The following is an 18,841-nucleotide window of genomic DNA, read 5'->3' as shown; positions in this document are numbered from 1 at the left end:
AACAAGGAGATATAACATTGAACGTACAGATTCTCAAGGCTAGTTAAGAACCATTGCTGGGGAAGCAGTACAGTTGTTTGGAGGTTCTGGGGTACATGTGCAGAACATGCAGGATTGTTGCATAGGTCCTTGGGGAAGCGCCAGACTGTCTTCCACAATGGTTGGGCTGGTTTATACTCCCACCAACAGTGTAAAAGTGTTAAAAGTGTTCCTATTTCTCCACATCCTCTCCAGCATCTGTTGTCTCCAGATTTTTTAATGACTGCCATTCTAACTGGCATGAGGTGGTATCTCAATGTGATTTTGATTTGCATTTCTCTAATAATCAGTGATGATGAGCATTTTTTCATATGTTTGTTGGCCTCATATATGTCTTCTTTTGAAAAGTGTCTGTTTATATCCTTCTCCCACTTTTGGATGGGTTTTTTGTTTTTTTCTCGTAATCTGTTTTAGTTCTTTGTAGATTCTGGATATTAGCCCTTTGTTCAGATGGGCAGATTGCAAAAATTTTTTCCCATTCTGTTGGTTGCCAATTCACTCTAATGATTGTTTCTTTTGGGGTACAGAAGCTCTGGAGCTTAATTAGATCCCATTTGTCTATTTTAGCTTTTGTTGCCAAAATTTGACAAAATAGACAAATTTGGCATTTGGTGTTTTGGTCATGAAGTCCTTGCCTATGCCTATGTCCTAAATGGTTTGCCTTGGTTTTCTTCTAGGGTTTTAATGGTGTTAGGTACTGATTGACTTTTCTTTGTGATTCATTTTTCATGAATGTTTCATATGTGGTTAAGAACAAATGACGGATTGTTAACTTGATTGTGATAATCATTATAGAATATGTATATCAAATCATAACATTGCACATCTTGAATATATACAATCTGTTTGCCAATTAATTACTTTAAAATACATATTTTTCTTTTTAAGCTTATATATTCTATATATATATATGTATATATTCGATCTACCTATTTCTTTTATATATTTATTTGTATTTTCTTTATTTTACCTGTGTTAGACTAAGAGTGGTGATCTGTTATGAGTGTGTTTCTATCAGTTTCTCTTTGCATGTTTGTCATTTCTGCTTGATGTATGTCATTGCTGTGGGATTTTGGTGTATGGATTAATAACTGATACTTTTATTATAAATTTTCTTTCTTAGTATTACATAGGATTTTTTTGTTTAATTATTTTTTGTCATGAATTGCACTGTATGTCTGATATCAGTATTGCAAATCCTTTTTTCTCGATATTTGCATTTGTTTCACGTTTGCCTGTGTATTGTCTTTTATTCATAATATTTCTGGATTATTTTTAGTTGTATCTATATGTCTTGCATATAGTGTAGACTTTTATTTTGCTTTGAGAATGAATCTAAATTTTTTTTGTTGTTATATTTCAAGTTCTGGGTTCAGGATTGTTACATAGGTATATACAGGCCATGGTGGTTTGCTGCATCCATCCCCCCATCATCTACATTAGGTATTTCTCCTAATGTTATCCCTCCCCAGAAGGTCATGTTTTCTTCCCCTTCCCCCATTATTGTAAGTTTCCTGTGGCCTCCCCAACCATACTGAACTGTGAGTCAATTAAACCCCTTTTCTTTATAAATGAAAAAAAAAAAAAAAAGAAAGACAATTATCTTAATAGCTAGATTTTCTACCAAAAAAAAAATTAATTTTAAGAAGACTTTCTTAAAGATGCAAAAAATAATCTTCAATGACATTGTCCAATGGATTTGTTTTCTTCTTTTTTAAGTAGGTAGATCAGTCTTGCATATAGAAAAGGCATATGTTGGATGACTTGAGTTGAGAAGAACATCCTGTTATAATCTTATCCACCACTCTAACTCACTCTTGAGCCCCAAATCTCTACTGTTTGCTTTTATCAGTTAAGAAATACTCACATCTGAGAAAGGCAAACCATTAAACCTCAGCTCAGTTTATTTGCATTTCCCCAGCAAAGAGTAGTACTCTGAGAAAATGGAATAAGTATGTTTCCATAAGATAGGATGCTAGTGGCCAGGTGTGGTGGCTTACGCCTATAATCCTAGCACTTTAGGAGGTTGAGGTTGGTGGATCATGAGGTCAGGAGCTCAAGACCAGCCTGGCCAATATGGTGAAACCCTGTCTCTACTAAAAAAGTACAAAAATTAGCCAGGCATGGTGGCATGTGCCTGTAGTCCCTGAGAGACTGAGGTAGAAGAATCACTTGAACCTGGGAGGCAGAAATTGCAGTTAACCAAGATCACACCACTGCACTCCAGCCTGGGCAACAGAGCAAGACCCTGTCTCAAAAAAAAAAAAAAAAAGACGGGATGTTAGTGTCCCCACTGGAGCTCTACCTAGTGAGAGCAGACTGGAGTAAGCACCTTCAGAAAAAGACCTTTTAAAAGTTGGGCAGGGAGAGTGTCATGAGCACATTAATTATCTGGAACAGGCCCAAACATGAAATGACAAAGTAAGTCAAGTTGAACTTCTTTGAGTTTGTTCAGTGTTAGGCATGCCTTAATGCAGTGATGTTTAACTTTGTTTGGATCGCAGATTCCTTCCAGAATGTGATACAAAGCTACAGACATTTTTCCCCAAAATTTTCCCTTAAGGCATGGCTATAATTCATATGGTAGCATGTGACAGGATTTCCTTCTTTTATATGGATGAATAATATTCCATTGTATGCATGTATCAAATTTTCTTTATTCGGTCATCAATCAAGAGAGATTAAGGTGGTTTCCACCTTTTGGCTATTGTGAGTAATGCTGCAATGAAGATGAGAATTCAAATATCTCTTCCAGATCTTGATTTCAGTTCTTTTGGATAAAGAACCAGAAATGGGAATGTGGGATGGTAGTTCTATTTTTTAATTTTTTGAAGAATCTCCATACTGTTTTCCACAAAAGTGGACATCATGCTACGTGAAATCAGCCAGTCACAGAAGGACAATACTGCATGATTTCATTTATATGAGGTTTTTAAAGTAGTCGAACTCATAGGAAAAAAAAAGCAGAATGGTGGTTGCAGAAGCTGGAGGGAGGTGGAAGTAGGAAGCTGCTGTTCAATGGGTATAAAGCTTCAGTCATACAAGATGAAAAAGTTCTAAATAGCTGCTGTACAACATTATGCTTATAGCTAAAATTTTGTTAAGAGGGTAGATCTCATGTTATATGTATTTTATCACAAAAAATGTAGTTATAATATTTGCATTAACTTTATGGAGTTCAAGATCTTTCTGATGCACCAGATTAAGAGTCTTTGACCTAGAGGACCCCTAGAACCCAAGGAGGTTCTCTGTCCCATGATGAAGCAGGCAGACAGGACTTATCTGAGGAAACAGGACCTCTCCAGAAAGTCAGGATGGTGGCACTAACCCTCCATTGTAACCAGCAGGATCTCTTATCTGATGCAATTCAGAAGAGCTATTGCTGTCGCATTTTTTTATTTAAAAATATTAGAGTATTTAAAAATATTAGAGTATTTGTAATCTTGTCAGTTATCAATTCCCATTCTTCCTTCCATGTCAATGGTATAGAAGGTATCTGTATCAGCTGTTTAGAATTATTTAAAGCAACTGTGACATCAGAAATAATATACCTTTACCTTTACTGATATGAAAGATGTTTTTTTTTAAGTGGAAGGGAAGGAGGGAGAAAGGAAAAAGGAGAGTTAACATCTTAGTAGTGAGTATGTTCCATCTGGACATGATTGGTTGGTTGATGTACATATACATTTATACACATATAGACTATATAGGTATAGTCAATATATATACTTATACATATAAGTATATTGATATACATACTATGTATATTATTACATATTATACACAGTAAATTATATATATTACTACATATATAACATGCATAGTACATCATGTATATTATTATTACATATTATTATACATAGTACATTATGTATATTATTATACATAGTATGTATGTCCATATGTATATTTCTAATCAGAAAATATATAACCAGAGAGATCGTTGTCAGGTTCTTAGGCAAAACTACTTCTGAAGCTAATTAAAAATGAGGATTGTAGAAGTAGATGTAAAGATTCAATGAAGTAGAAATCAAATCAATATTTTGTGAAACTTTGCTCTTCATCTTGAACCTGTTGGAGTGGCAAAGTTTCTTTATGTGCTTAAGATAAAGTCTTACCCTTGATGGCTCAAGCCTGTAATCCCAGCACTTTGGGAGGTCAGGAGGTCAAGACCATCCTGGCTAACATGGTGAAACCCCATCTCTATTAAAAATACAAAAAATTAGCCAGGCATGGTGGCATGTGCCTGTAGTCCTAGCTACTCTGGAGTCTGAGGCGGAGAATCACTTGAAGTCAGGAGACAGAGGTTACAGTGAGCTGACATCGCTCCACTGCACTCCAGCCTGGGCAACAGAGCGAGAGACTCTGTCTCAAAAAAAATTAAAAAAAAAAAAAGTCATATCCTAACACACAATTTCATGTGGAATTATCAAACAATCCAAATGTCAGAATTCAGACAATTCTTAATGGAAACCTAAAAAGAAACATAAAGAAAAGTATCCTAACCTTCAATTAAAAGCAAAATATGCAAATTTTTCTTAAAGAAAATCTTTTCTAACTACCTACTCTCTCTGTCCCAAGTTTTATTTGTTAAAATTCATTCCTCCTCTTGCCATCATGGAAAACTTCAGATTATCTATCCACTACCTTTGACCATGCTGCTCTCTCGCTGTTAATAGAACTCTGCTATCTTGAGATCCTTTCATTCCTTTTTCTGGACTAATCAGTGCTATTGACTTGAAAGAGTCACAAAACACTTTTTGAGTGGTCCTGGAGATCCTGAGTTGTGATATACTGTTTACTGTTTTTTCAAAAAAAAATTTATTTTAAGGTCTCCATAGTGTTGTTTTCTAATTTTCATTTCTGCTCCTACTCCTTCCCCTTCGTCCCATACCCCACCGCACTAGGCTTAGCCACCTCACTCTCCATAGTATTTATGCAGCTCATATATACATTTATCCTGGCATTTATGGCACCAAAATCTCCCCAAACTTTAGTATAATCTCTCAGATAATTAGTTTCCTAGAATATTACAAGCTAGCATATCTGGTCTTCCAGCCCCACCCACTCTCTCTCTACACACATACACTCACACACACACACACACCCCACCCACTCTCCACACACACACACACACCCCACCCACTCTCCACACACACACACACACCCCACCCACTCTCCACACACATAAACCCCACCCACTCTCCACACACACACACACACACACACACCCCACCCACTCTCCACATACACACACACACCCCACCCACTCTCCACACACACACACACACCCCACCCACTCTCCACATACACACACACACCCCACCCACTCTCCACACACACACACACCCCACCCACTCTCCACACACATAAACCCCACCCACTCTCCACACACACACACACACACACACCCCACCCACTCTCCACATACACACACACACCCCCCACCCACTCTACACACACACACACACACACACACAAATGTTTGTCCCCATATAATTTCTAAAATATAATACAAACGCCTTCAAAATAAGCTTAGATTAACTTATATAGCACCTATAAGTGTTAGACTCTGTTGACTTTAAATACCGTTATCATTTCATCAACTTCCAAGGTAGTTTTTATCCCCATTTTGGAGTTCAGGAAACTGAAGCACAGAAATCTAGGTAAATTTCTTAAGTCCCACAACCGGTGGGTGACAAAGCCAGGACACAAGCCAGGCCATTGGACTCCATAAGAGAGGGACATCTGGCTCTTTCCTCTCATTGATCGTATGTAGTAATATCTTCCACAGTCTCCCAGATTGATCCTTCTCAGTTCCCACTGCCAAATCCAGGCCCTTACCATAAAACTAGTCTCCCCACTTAATATCTCACCCAGCACATGCACCTCCAGAAAAAAATCTTCACATACACTATGATCATCACATTGTCCCCTAATTAAGAAGCCCTATTATTTATCAGATTATGTCGAGATATCCAGGTTTCTTTTGCTAAAAGTTGGGCTCTCTGTCCCCTGGGTTTCTACAGCATTTTTGCACCTACTTCACAACTGTCTGTTTGTTTTACACTGGGGACACAGGGCAGACATTAAAACTTAAAGCTAGAAAATAATCTCTTGCTATCATGTGCTACTTCCTGGACATACTAGGGTGGGGATAAGGCCCCCAAGGCCTAAGGCAGACACATCTGTTTTACACTGGGGACACAGAGTTCCTTGCCATCAAGGAACTTACAGTCCAGTAAGAGAAAGTGGACACTTAAATAAGAATGTAAAAGAGTGTCTAAGTCCATTTTCTGTTGCTTGTAACAGGATATCTAAAAGTGGGTAATTTATAAAGAAAAGAAATTTCTTACATTTATGAAGTCTAAGTCCAAGGTTGAGGGGCCACATCTGGTGAGGGCTTTCTCGTTAGTAGGGACTCTCTGCAGAGTCCCGAGGGACCAAAGGGCATCACATGATGATGAGCAAGGCTCAAGTCTCACTGTCTCTTCTTATAAAGCCACCAGTCCTACTCCCATGATAACCCATCATTCATTATTCCATTAATCTACTAATGGATCCATCCATACACAAGGGCAAAGCATTCATGACCCAATCGTCTCTTACAGTCCCCACCTCTCAATGCTGCCACCTTGCAGATTAAATTTTAACATGAGTTTTGGAGGGGACAAATACTCAAACCACAGCATTCCTTTACTGGCCCCCCAAAACTCATGTCCTCCTCCTATACAAATACATTAATTCCATCCTCATAGTCCCAAAGTCTAAATTCCTTCCAGCACCAACTCAAAAGTCCAAATTCCAGAGTCTCATCTATAAGCCTATGAAATCAAAACAAATTATTTACTGCCAGAATACAATGGTAAGACAGGCAAAAGGTAAACATCCCATGGTAAAAGGGAAAAATAGGCCAGAATAAAGGAGTAATAGGTCAGCAGGGCAGACATTAAAACTTAAAGCTGGAGGCTGGGTGCGGTGGCTCACGCCTGTAATCCCAGCACTTTGGGAGGCTGAGGCGGGGGGATCATGAGGTCAGGAGATCGAGACCAGCCTGGCTAACCAGATGGTGAAACTCTGTCTCTACAAAAAAAAAATATATATATATAAAGTAAAAAATTAAATTTAAAAAAACCTTAAAACTGGAAAATAATTTCTTGCTATCATGTGCTACTTCCTGGAGATACTGGGGTAGGGATTAGGCCCTCAAGGCCTAAGGCAGTCCCATCTCTATCAAAAAAAAAATATATATATATATATATATATACACACACACACACACACATATATAAAGAAAAAGTAAAAAAATTAAATTAAAAAAAACCTTAAAGCTGGAAAATAATTTCTTGCTATCATGTGCTACTTCCTGGAGATACTGGAGTAGGGATTAGGCCCCCGAGGCCTAAGGCAGTCCCATCCCTACGGCTTTACTGGGAGCAATCCACATGGCTGCTCATAAGGGTTAGAGTCCAGTACCTGTAATTTTTCCAGACAGGCACTGCATGCTGGCTGTGGATCAACAGTTCTGGGGCCCTGGTGGCTGTTCTGTTCCCATGGCTCCACTAGATATTGCTCCAGTGGGGACTTTTCTGTAGCGGTCTCACTTCCATAGTTCTACTAGGCATTGCCCAGGTGAGGACTCTGTGGCAACTCCAACATTGCATTTTCACTCTGGCATTGCTCTAGTGGGGGCTTTCTGCAGTGGTCTGCCCCTGCCACAGGTCTCTGCCTGGGCTCCCAGGCTTTAGCAACATTCCTTGAAATCTGGCTGAAGGCTGACAAGCCTCCACAGCTCTTGCTTTCTGCACATCTGCAGAATTAGCTCCACATGGATGCTGCCGAGGCTTACTTAACATCTTGGACCATTTGAACTCCAGTTAGAGTGGCCAAGAAGCACTGCACCAGAATTTGGGGAGCAGAGTTCCAAGGTGGCCCTGGGCAGCAAGCCTGTGGAGTGTGCATTGGGCCCCTCCCTTGAAATCATTGTGCACCTGTAGGCCTGTAGGCCTGGGATGGGCTGTGATGGGAGGGCTCAAAGATCTGTGAAATGCCTTCAGGGTCCGTCTTCCATTATCTTAAGAAATAGCACCTGGTTCTCTTCTGTCCATGCTAATCTCTTTGGCAAAAGTAGCTGGACTACACCCTTGGTTTCCTCTAGTGAACATGCTTTTTCACCCTTTACGTGGCCAGGCTGAGTTTTCCAAATCTTTCTACTTTGCTTCTCTTTTGATCATAAATTCCATCTTCAAGTCATTTTCTCCCTCTTGCAGCTTAGCATAAGCAATTAATAGCAGCCAGGCAGACACCTGAATGTTTTGCTGCTTGGATATTTCTCCTGCCAGCTACCCTAGTTCATCACTCTCAAGTTCAGCCTTCCACAAAGCCCTTGGCCGTGGACACAGCCAAGTTATTTGCCAGTTTATAACAAGGACACAAGGATGGCCTTTTGCCATGTTGCCCAGACTGGTCTCAAACTTGTGAGCTCAAGCAATCTATCCACCTTGGCCTCCCAAAGTGCTGGGATTATAGGCATGAGCCACCGCACCCAGCTACTACAGTTTTCAATACCTTGTTCCTGACTTCCATCTGAAACCTCATTAGAATGGCCTTTACTGTCCAGATTTCATTCAGGTCATGACCACTGAACCAGTCTCCAAGGAGTTCCAAACTTTCCCTAGTCTTCTAGGAGCCCAAGGAGACCCTGAAGCCCATTGAAATTATTCAAACTAGCCAATTCCAAGCCTTCAGCAGAACATAGGCTTTTTCTAGCCTGCCTCTCCAAATTCTTCCAGCTTCTGCCCATTACCCAGTTCAAAAGCCACCTTTACATTGTCAGGTATTCATTACCAGCACCACCCTACTCTCAATTCTAATTTTCTGTCCTGGTTCATTTCTGTTTCTTATAAGAGAGTATCTAAAACTGGATGATTTATAAAGAAAAGGAGTTTATTTCTTACAGGTATGGAGTCTGAGAAGTCCAAGGTAAAAGGGCCACATCTGGTGAGGGTCTTCTTGCTGGTGGGGACTCTGCATAATCCCAAGGCAATGCAGAGCATCACATGGGGAAGGAGCCAAGCACCCTCGAATGTTTACTCAGGTCTCTCTTCCTCTTCTCATAAAGCCACCAGTCCTACCCCCATGATACCACATTAATCCATTAACCCATTAATGTATGATTCCATTAATGAATTTACCCATTCATGAGGGAAAAGCCTTCATGACCCAATCACTTCTTAAAGTCCCCCCTCCCCCACCTTCAATACTGACTCACTGGGGATTAAACTTCAGCACTTCAGCATGAGTTTGGGAGGAGACAAATATTCAAACCATAGATTCATGCTATAGGCACCTTTAGTAATCTTTGGAAAATACAGTGAAATAGCAAAGAAAGGAGTGTGACCAGTGGCATGTTTTGAGAGAGACTGAGGTGCTTGAGTGCTACATCATAAAAGGGGTGCTTCACACAGCACAGGGAAACATCAGATTATGGTCTAGTTCACCCAGCAGAAGGGAAGTGGAAGTTGCAAGGCAGGTAAGTATGAAATAAGAGATAACGTGTAGGGAAAAGCTTTTGCATGGATATCTAGAGTTTATCCTACACTGTTCTTGTTAGCACCTGCCTCTTTAACACTTACAATAATTGCAGCCCTATTTGTCTATTTATAACTACAAGTCAGGACTCTGCTAATTATTTTACATATATTATTTCACTTACACTTCATGACAGTACTGGAAATTAATGATTCTGATTTTACAGATAAGACAACTAAGGCCCAAAGATATTAAATAACCTGATTAAGCTCATTTCAAAGCAATCTAAATTCATTTATCTAAATTCACATTGTACCTTTAGTCTGTATCATCCAAAGCTTGACATTCATTTATTGTCCTTCTGATCACCGGATCTCCCAAATTGGGGAACAAAATAAAGCAATTTTTTTTAAATTTTTTCTGCAGCATCTTGCAAACAGCTGGGAAAAGCATAAATATATAAACATTCTTGCTTAAAAGTCACTTAAATAAATTCATATAAGGCTCTTTTACAACTGATCTATTAAAGCTTTGCATTGAAATTCAAGTCAAGACTATTATTTTTATAGTGGTTTTCGTAACTGTAAAGATCTTTGACTCTATTAACTTTTTGTCCATCATAGCCAGGCTGATGACGATCACAATGCAGATCAACCAAAGTCTGCAAAGTTGACTGCAAAGGGGGCAGACCAGCCCCTGCCCCCACCTCAGTATGTGAAGACATACCAAGAACACTGCTGGGACCCAACAAATGGCAAATAATGCTTTAGAGCAGCATTATAAAGCTTGTTGAAACTCTTCATTCAGTCATACAGGAATATGGAAATAACACTGGAAGGGATCTTAATCCATCTGTCACTTTTTTTTTTTTTTTTTTTTTGTGGAGACAGAGTCTCACTCTGTTGCCTAGGCTGGAATGCAGTGGTGCAATCTCGGCTCACTGCAACCTCTGCCTCCCAGGTTCAAGCAATTCTTGTGCCTCAGCTTCCCGAGAATCTGGGACTACAGGCACAGGCCACCACACCTGGCCAACTTTTTCTATTTTAGTACAAACGAGGCTTCACTATGTTGCCCAGGTTGGTCTCAAACTCCTGAGCTCAGGCAATCTGCCTGCCTCATCCTCCCACATCAGCTAATTTTTATATTTCAAAAAGACAGGGTTTCACCATGATGTTCAGACTGGTCTCAAACTCCTTGGGCTTAAGCGATCTGCCAACCTTGGCCTCCCAAAGTGCTGGGATTACAGGCATGAGCCACCACTCCAGCTTCATCTGTCACATTTTAGAATTGTCTAGAATCCATTGGCATCAACCAAGTGGATTCAGAAGTTCCTTGATCAAAATGCTAAGAAATCCATATTCTGCTACTTATACTGTGTGACCACATTAACTAAATTTTTCTCTTTTTTTTTTTTTTACATGGAGTCTCTCTCTGTTGCTCAGGCTGGAGTGCAATGGTATGATATCAGCTGGCTGCAACCTCCATCTTCCAGGTTCACTCCCAGGTTCAAGGGATTCTCATGCCTCAGCCTCCTGAGTAGCTGGGATTACAGGCATATGCCACCACTCTTGGCTAATATTGGCGTTTTTAGTAAACACAGGATTTGCCATGTTAACCAGCCTGGTCTTGAACTCCTGACCTCAGGTGATCCTACTGCCTCAGCCTCCCAAAGTACTGGGATAACAGATGCGAGCCACCAGCCCAGCCTATTTTTAGTATTCTTGATGCTCTGGAATCTGGAGCCCCACTGACAGGGGCAGCCCATTCTTACAGACAGCAGATCACTCCCCTACAAGTGTGCCTTTACATATGCAACCCAACTAATCCAGAGTCTTTACCTCAAACCGCCTCCTCTATCTGCCTTTTCCACTCCAAAAGGCATTATTCTTCTGCCTTAAGCATACCAGGGCCAGGTACCAGAAAACTAGAGGCAGTCCTTACACACTGGAGCCCACTGAAATTATTCAAACTAGCCAATCCCAAGCCTACGTACCCTGCCTCACTTGTTTCTTCTTGTGGACCCACAATAAAGACTCTTGCTCATGCTTTCCTCCTGTTCCTTCTGCCTCCTGAGTGACCGTGGTGCTTCCCCGAGGTGGCCCTGCATGGCCTGCTGTGCTTCCTGTGTCTAGGGAACTGGGAGTAAAAATGTCTTCCTCCATGACAGTCCTTTCCATGTCTGCATGTCTTACCATACATGATTAAAACAAATCCCAGGTACATTTTTAAATTGTGATATTGGGGCAGTTTCTTAACTTTCCTGTGATTCAGGCTATACATGTTTAAAATGAAAGTAATAATATTGTCTGCCTTAAACACCTGTTATGAAGGTAATTAGTATGTAGAAAATGTTGAGTTCAGTACTCAATATGTAGGGCACATTTAATAGCTGTTAGGGATTATTGTTATGATTAATGAGTTATAAAAATAATGTATTCTAAAATTCACATTCTAGGCTGGGCACAGTGGCTCAGGCCTGTAATCCTAGCAGTTTGGAAGGTCGAGGTGGGCAGATCACCCAAGGTCATAAGTTCAAGACCAGCCTGGGCAACATGGCAAAACCCCATCTCTATTGAAAATACAAAAAATTAGCCAGGCATGGTGGCACACAGCTGTAATACCAGCTACTCAGGAGGCTGAGGCATGAGAATTGCTTAAGCCTGAGAGGCAGAGGTTGCAGTGAGCCAAGATCATGCCACTGCATGCCAGCGTGGGCAACAGAGCAAGACTCTGTCTCAGGAAAAAAATTGTTTAAAAATTAGCATTCTAAACCAGTATACTTTCTAAACTACGGATTACCACTATGGCTTGAATGTCCCCTCCTAAACTCATGTTGAGCTTTAATTGCCTTTGTAACGGTATTAAGGGGTGAGACTTTTAAGAGGTGATTAAGTCATGAGGGCTCTGCAGATGGCTGCCTTCTGTTTCCTTGAGGGTTCTTCCCTCATGAATGGATTAACACCATTATACAGGAGTGGGTTAGTTATATTGAGACTTGGTTTATGTGTCATAAAAGTGAGTTTGGCCCAATTTCCTCTCTCTGTCTTGCTGTCTCATATGATCACTTGCCTTTAAACCATGTTATGATGTAGCAGGAAGGCCCTCAACAGATGCCAGTACCATGCTTTTGGTCTTCTCAGCCTCCAGAACTCTGAGAAATACATTTCTCTTCGTTATAAATTATCTAGTCTTTGGCATTCTATTACAGAAAAAGACTAAGACAATTACTTTTAGTTTTGATATTCATATATTTACCAGACATGGCTTTAGCAATATGTAAGAAACACTAAAGTTTTATGCCATCTTAATAACATATAGTTTTGCGAAGGAAGGAATTAAATTGAATACAATGTGAGTATGGTTTTACTGTGAGTGGCCCTGAACAATGGCCCAAACTCTAGTTTCAACATGGCTTCTGACAGTCTGATCAATGGGTTATTAAGTAATAAAACTTTCTTTGATTCTCTGTGGAAAATACGCTTCCACCTTACCCCCCTAAAAAAGTTGGCTACTGATGTAAGAGAATATTAAGTAAGTGAATTTAAGAAGGAGATGTTTGGAAGCCAGAAAATGTAAGTTTTGGATAAATTAAAGGACAAAATATTAAACTCAGCAAAATCTGGGATGTAGGATGTAAACTTCACCAGATGCTCTACATAAAAACAAGAAAGGGCAGTTCTTTAGACTGCTTCAAGGAGTGTTCCAACAAAATGCAAACATTGCTTCTATATGAGAAATCAAACCATACTTTGAATTAAAAAGGGATCAACTTACAAAATAAAGGGATGTATAACAGATGACTCAGGGTAAATGCAATTAGATAAAAAGCCAGAAGCTTACTATGTTTTTAAAACAGTTGCAGAGAAACAATATAGAGTGAGGGCACTAAACTGACCTTTGCTGTGAATAAAAGTAGATTCAAAGTGTCAACAAAGCATTTTCCCCAGAAGTATGAAGTAGACACGAGAGTCATCATTAATTTAGCATGTTGCTGTAGAAGCATTTTCTTTCATGCCAAAGAACACATTGCATTATATATTGCAACAAACACTCAATGCACACGAAAAATCACAATCATAAAAAGTGGATAAGATTTTTAAATATAAAGGAAATATATTGTCTTACACTAATTTCTAGTTCCCAGTTTTTCCAGGGGTCTCCTTTACATTGAATCAATGGTATTAATTACTTAAAGGAAGCCAATTTTAAGTTTTAGATTATATTTGGATACAGTTGAATCAACAAGCCTTACTTTCAGAGATGAATTTTTTTAAGTCCAGAATATGAAATTTAACTGTGAGACTTAAGGTAGAAAGAAGGCAGGTTATGACATTGAAGCAGCTTTCCTACACATAGGAAAGGAAGTAAAAGCTCAAGTAGCAAGGCAAGAAGTAGAAACAACTAAAAAGGTAAAGCTAGGCTGGGTCCCATAGCTCACACCTGTAATCCCAGCATTTTGGGAGGTCAAGGCAGGAGGATCACTTGAGGTCAGGAGTTTGAGACCAGCCTGGCCAACATGGTGAAACCCTGTCTCTACTAAAAATACAAAAATTAGCAACGCGTGGTGATGCACACCTGTAATCCCAGCTACTTGGGAGGCTCAAGCAGGAAAACTACTTGAACCCAGGAGGCAGAGTTTGCACTGAGCCGAGATCATGCCACTGTACTCCAGCCTGAATGACAGAACAAGACTCCATCTCAAAACTAACTAAATATCAATAATGTAAAATGTAAAGCAAGAGTAGTATAATTCCTGGGACTCCAAGAAAGAAATTAGGGCCTACATACCACCTTCCTGGGCCACAACCTGATAGAAACGCCACCACTACCACCACACTCCTGCCAAAAACAAATTCCCCCGATCTCCATGCCTGGCTAGCTAGATGAGCTAGAGTTAGCATTTCCAGTAGTCCATTACTTGAGCATAGCAGGGAGTAGATTCTGAAATTTGTATATGCTCACATGGGTAACGTGGAAATTCTGAGAACAACAGACTTTTTAAAGGATAATTTCATTTTTTAAGTGAAGTATAACAATGACTTTCATACAAATACAAACTGAGCACCATTCAAAGATTGTATTTAACTCATTAATTAATGAGGAAACTGGTAAGATGTTACAACTGGCTCCAAAGAGAATTCAAAGAATACATAAATAATGCCGTAATAAATTTACAAATAAATGTAAAATGGAGCTGTCTGCAGGGCAATAAACTATCGCATCCCACTAGACATTGCCGCAGACAAGAATCATATACATCAGTTTTAGTTTTCTACAACTTACAGAATTGTAAAGTATCTCAAACACAATGAAAGGAATCCGATAACTAGGAAACACTAGACTATGCTTTGTTTTCCATTAAAGACTCGCAGTAATCTTTTCACTCAATTTACAGTCTTTTGTAATCACTCGGAGAGGCATGAGATCTGGAGAAAATAAATGAGAGCCTACAGAGACCTTACCTCCCGAGGCAATGACCTATCTCACAGCCACTAGCAGTGACAGTCAAGAGAATGACCAAGAGTAGGATCCAACCAGCCCGCTATGAGAAACACCAGCACAGAAGGCCTAGTTAAAGGTTAAGCACAGAAGGGAGGATAAGGGTCCAGTTGGTAGAGTCCAGCAAAGGCCCAGAGGGCAAAGGCCTCTTCTACTCGCAACAAGATACTAAGTTTCTGCAGGAACCCAGGCACCATCGTGAGAAGGAGGAATGAGGAGAGATCCCTTGAGAGATAGAAAAAGTTTAAACTTTTAATGAGTATCTAGCAGAAAGAGATTGATTTGAAACAGAAGAAACTGGGTTACTTTTTACTGACCAAGGATATATGCCAAATTGTACCCTCACACACACAAATTCATGTGTTGAAGCCCCAACCCCCAGTACCCCAGAACATAGCTCTATTTAGAGATAGGGCCTTTAAAGAGGTGACGAAGTTAAAATGAAGCCCTAAGGGTGGGCAGTAATCCAATCTGACTGGTATTATAAGTAAAGGAAATCTGCACACACAAGGAAACACCAGGGGCCCTCACACAGAGTAAAGACCATGTGAGAATACAGAGAGAAGGCGGCCATGTGCAAGCTGAGGAGAGAGGCTTCATGAGAACAAGCACTGCCAACACCCGAATCTTGCACTTCCAGCCCCGAAAGCCATAAGAAAATAAATTTCTGTTGTTTAAGCCATCCAGTCCCTGGCATTTCATTACGGCAGCCATAGCAAACTAATAGAGCCTTTTAAGGGTTGCGGGGTATTCATTTCAGGAGCAAAAGCAAGATGAAATGTCAGTTAAATAAAATGCAAAAAGCTACGTGTTTTTTGGTTTTGGACATCCATGGGCATTTTAATCCTGTCATTTAAGATGAGTGCTTTATAAATTTTGGGCACATTCTCAGACCCAAAGTTGTGAATAATCTTTACTAGTTAAAGGTCTTCAATAGAGCAGAGCTTATGGCCACCAAAGATACAAGTCTCAAAGAGCTCAAAACCTCCTTCTGGCGGCTTCTCAGTATCAGGCTTCTACAGAATGGAAATGATGAAGGGGAAGCAGGAAATATAAGACTGAAAAGAAGATGTTCTTTCATCAGGTTCTTTCCTAAAATCATGACTAGCAGTTATCTTCATCCATTTGTGCTGCCATAGTAAAGTACCTGACACTGAGCAATTGATAAAGAACAGAAATGTATTTCTCTCAGCTCTGGAGGCTGAGAAGTCCAAGGTCAAGGTGCTGGTAGGTTTGGTGTCTGGTGAGGACTGCATGTTCTTGCAGTAGCATCCTCACATGGCAGAAGGAGAAGGAGTAAGGGGACCGACCGTAAGCCAGTTCCCTCCAGTACTCTTATAAGGCACTAATCCATTCACAAGGGCAGAGGCCTCATGGCCTAATCACCTGCTAAAGGCACCCGTCCTAATACCACCACAACAGGGATTAAGTCTCAACATGAATTTTGGAGGGCACATAAATGTTCAGACCACAGGAGCAGTATATTTTCTCTTTTTCAAACTGTTATGTGTTTCTGAGCCCTTTGTTGGGGGAGGAAGATCACAAAGGTTTTCTGGAAAAGCAACTCTAACCAGGTATCTGAAGAATATGTTTTTCATTCAGTGATTGCTAGGAAGAAAAAACTCATTAGCTTTGACCTGAATAAGGATACACTCCAGCATGAGTGTCTGGTGTGGAAACAATGCCATGCTCACTTCAGTAAGAAAGAAAAACACAAATACTACATTTCCAAATTTAGTCAACTAGGGACATTGAGTCAGGCCAATTTAAAACAGGCCCAAAATTTCATCATTCCAAGAAGTTGAGTATTGTCTCTTATCTACTAATCTAAAATTAAATTTCCCGTTTAGCTGGGACATAGAGACTATTTATAGATATTCAAAAAAAGAAGAAAATCAAAAAGCTTAAACCCAGGTCATAGTTCCTAAAACCAAAAGCAGTGAGAAGAAAGCGACATCTAATGGTTGGTTTACTTCAAAACATCTCTGGTTGCCCCTAAAACTCAAGAGATGAGGAAAGAGAGATTTTGACCTTAGCCGTTAGAAAAAGCCTCAAAAATCCTAAAAGGTCAAATGTCATCCAGCCCTCTGGAAAACCAGCTCAATGCATTCAAATTAATGTGGTGTTGGTCTGCAGAAACTTTTGACCAGAAGGCATTCCTAGGACTAATCATAAACAGCTTAAATGATACTAGATGCGTCATAAGATCTTTTTTTACTCTTGCTAAAAAATAACAATAACAAACACTTATGAAGTACAGACATGTGCCAAATCCTGGCCTAAGTGTCTCATATATACTAACTCATCTACGGACTTTTTCCACAATATTTACACATCTGAATAAACAATAAATTCTACTAAAATTCTTAAGGCTAAAGCAGGAATGAATTAATGTTGTGAAAAGACAGGAATATTACATGTATTTAATTACTTCTTAGAACAGAACTGCAAAAGAACTTGAGAGGTCGTAGTTCAGGAGTTGCTGAAAAATCTATCCCATGAGAGGAAACGCAGCATTTTCCCTTATTTTTCTTTATTCCTTAATTCTTTTTATCCTGCTCTTTGCTTTCTTGTCTTCCATCTTGTGAAAATATTTATGACAAACTTTTTATCCTGTCATTGAATTCTCCTGGTACTTATGAGGCTTAAAAGTAAACTCCTAAAGTTCATCTTTTTCCAGGAATTATCCCTTCAATTCTGGAAACAGTTACCAGATAAATGGTGGTAACTAGCTTAAGCTTCACAGGACAAAAGGCCAGGCTGATATCAAGAATGGGTATACGAATCACAACATATGTTTCTTCTGTAGCAAAATGTCTTCAAATAAAAATTAGACCATAAACATTAACTTAAACTGTCTACTAAAAGATTTTTTAAATATCATGTTAACCACTTAACTAATTAAATATCAACCAATATAAACTGCTCCTAAATTTAAATGTAGTTTCATTTTTCATAAAAGTTATAGAAATCATATGTGTTCTTACCTACAGTTTTATCAGTCAATAAATTACATGTTGTCTCCTGCCTATACATAAGTTCCGTCTGAGAGACAGCATCAGGGATTTTTTTGATAATAACCATTCCTTTGCAACAAATAAAGACATTAATTTATCTCTTATGGACTCATAATTTGTTCTGAAGCATCTTCTGTTGTTATGTGGATGCTCTTCATGCTCCTTGAAGGCTGAAGGGGAGCAGGGGTCCAGGGCTTCACTGGTCTCCTGCTTTGGGAGTCTATCTCTGCTATATGTGGAAGGTTTTTTCCCCTTTTCCTTTTGTAATACTCAGAACAGAAAATACAAAGACTGCATACCCTTACCAGAATGTGTAAAACTCTTTGCTTATATTTCTCCAATCAAGAAGAGGCTCTGTTAAGAACCAAACTTCTACATGGCCCAATCTTCTTTCCTTCAAATTTAAATCTCATATATAATGTATGTTAAAAAGAATACATTAGGATTATCTATTGATCAAGCTGGTAATTTCCACTAGAGGAATTGATTATTTTGTACTCCTCAGACAAAAGGAACACAAATTTCAGACATATAACCCTGAACAAGCACAGAGATTTAATCAGCCCACAGATGAAAAGACAAAGCCCGTGGCCCATGTCATTTATTGGTGACTTCCCAGAGCCAAATTTTCCTCTTTAAGAAACAGAAAGAAAAAAACAAAAAACCTTATGTCCATCCTCCTGGACATAAGAGGAAAATTGCAAAAGAAAAGGGAAATCTATCCTTTTTGCTTTATGTCTGTTAAGAAGAAGAAA

This window comes from Aotus nancymaae, unplaced genomic scaffold, assembly GCF_030222135.1.
Source record: "Aotus nancymaae isolate 86718 unplaced genomic scaffold, 86718_ANA_hifiasm-v0.15.2.pri h1tg000016l, whole genome shotgun sequence".
NCBI lineage: Eukaryota > Metazoa > Chordata > Mammalia > Primates > Aotidae > Aotus > Aotus nancymaae.
Note: the sequence above shows the minus strand (reverse complement) of the source record.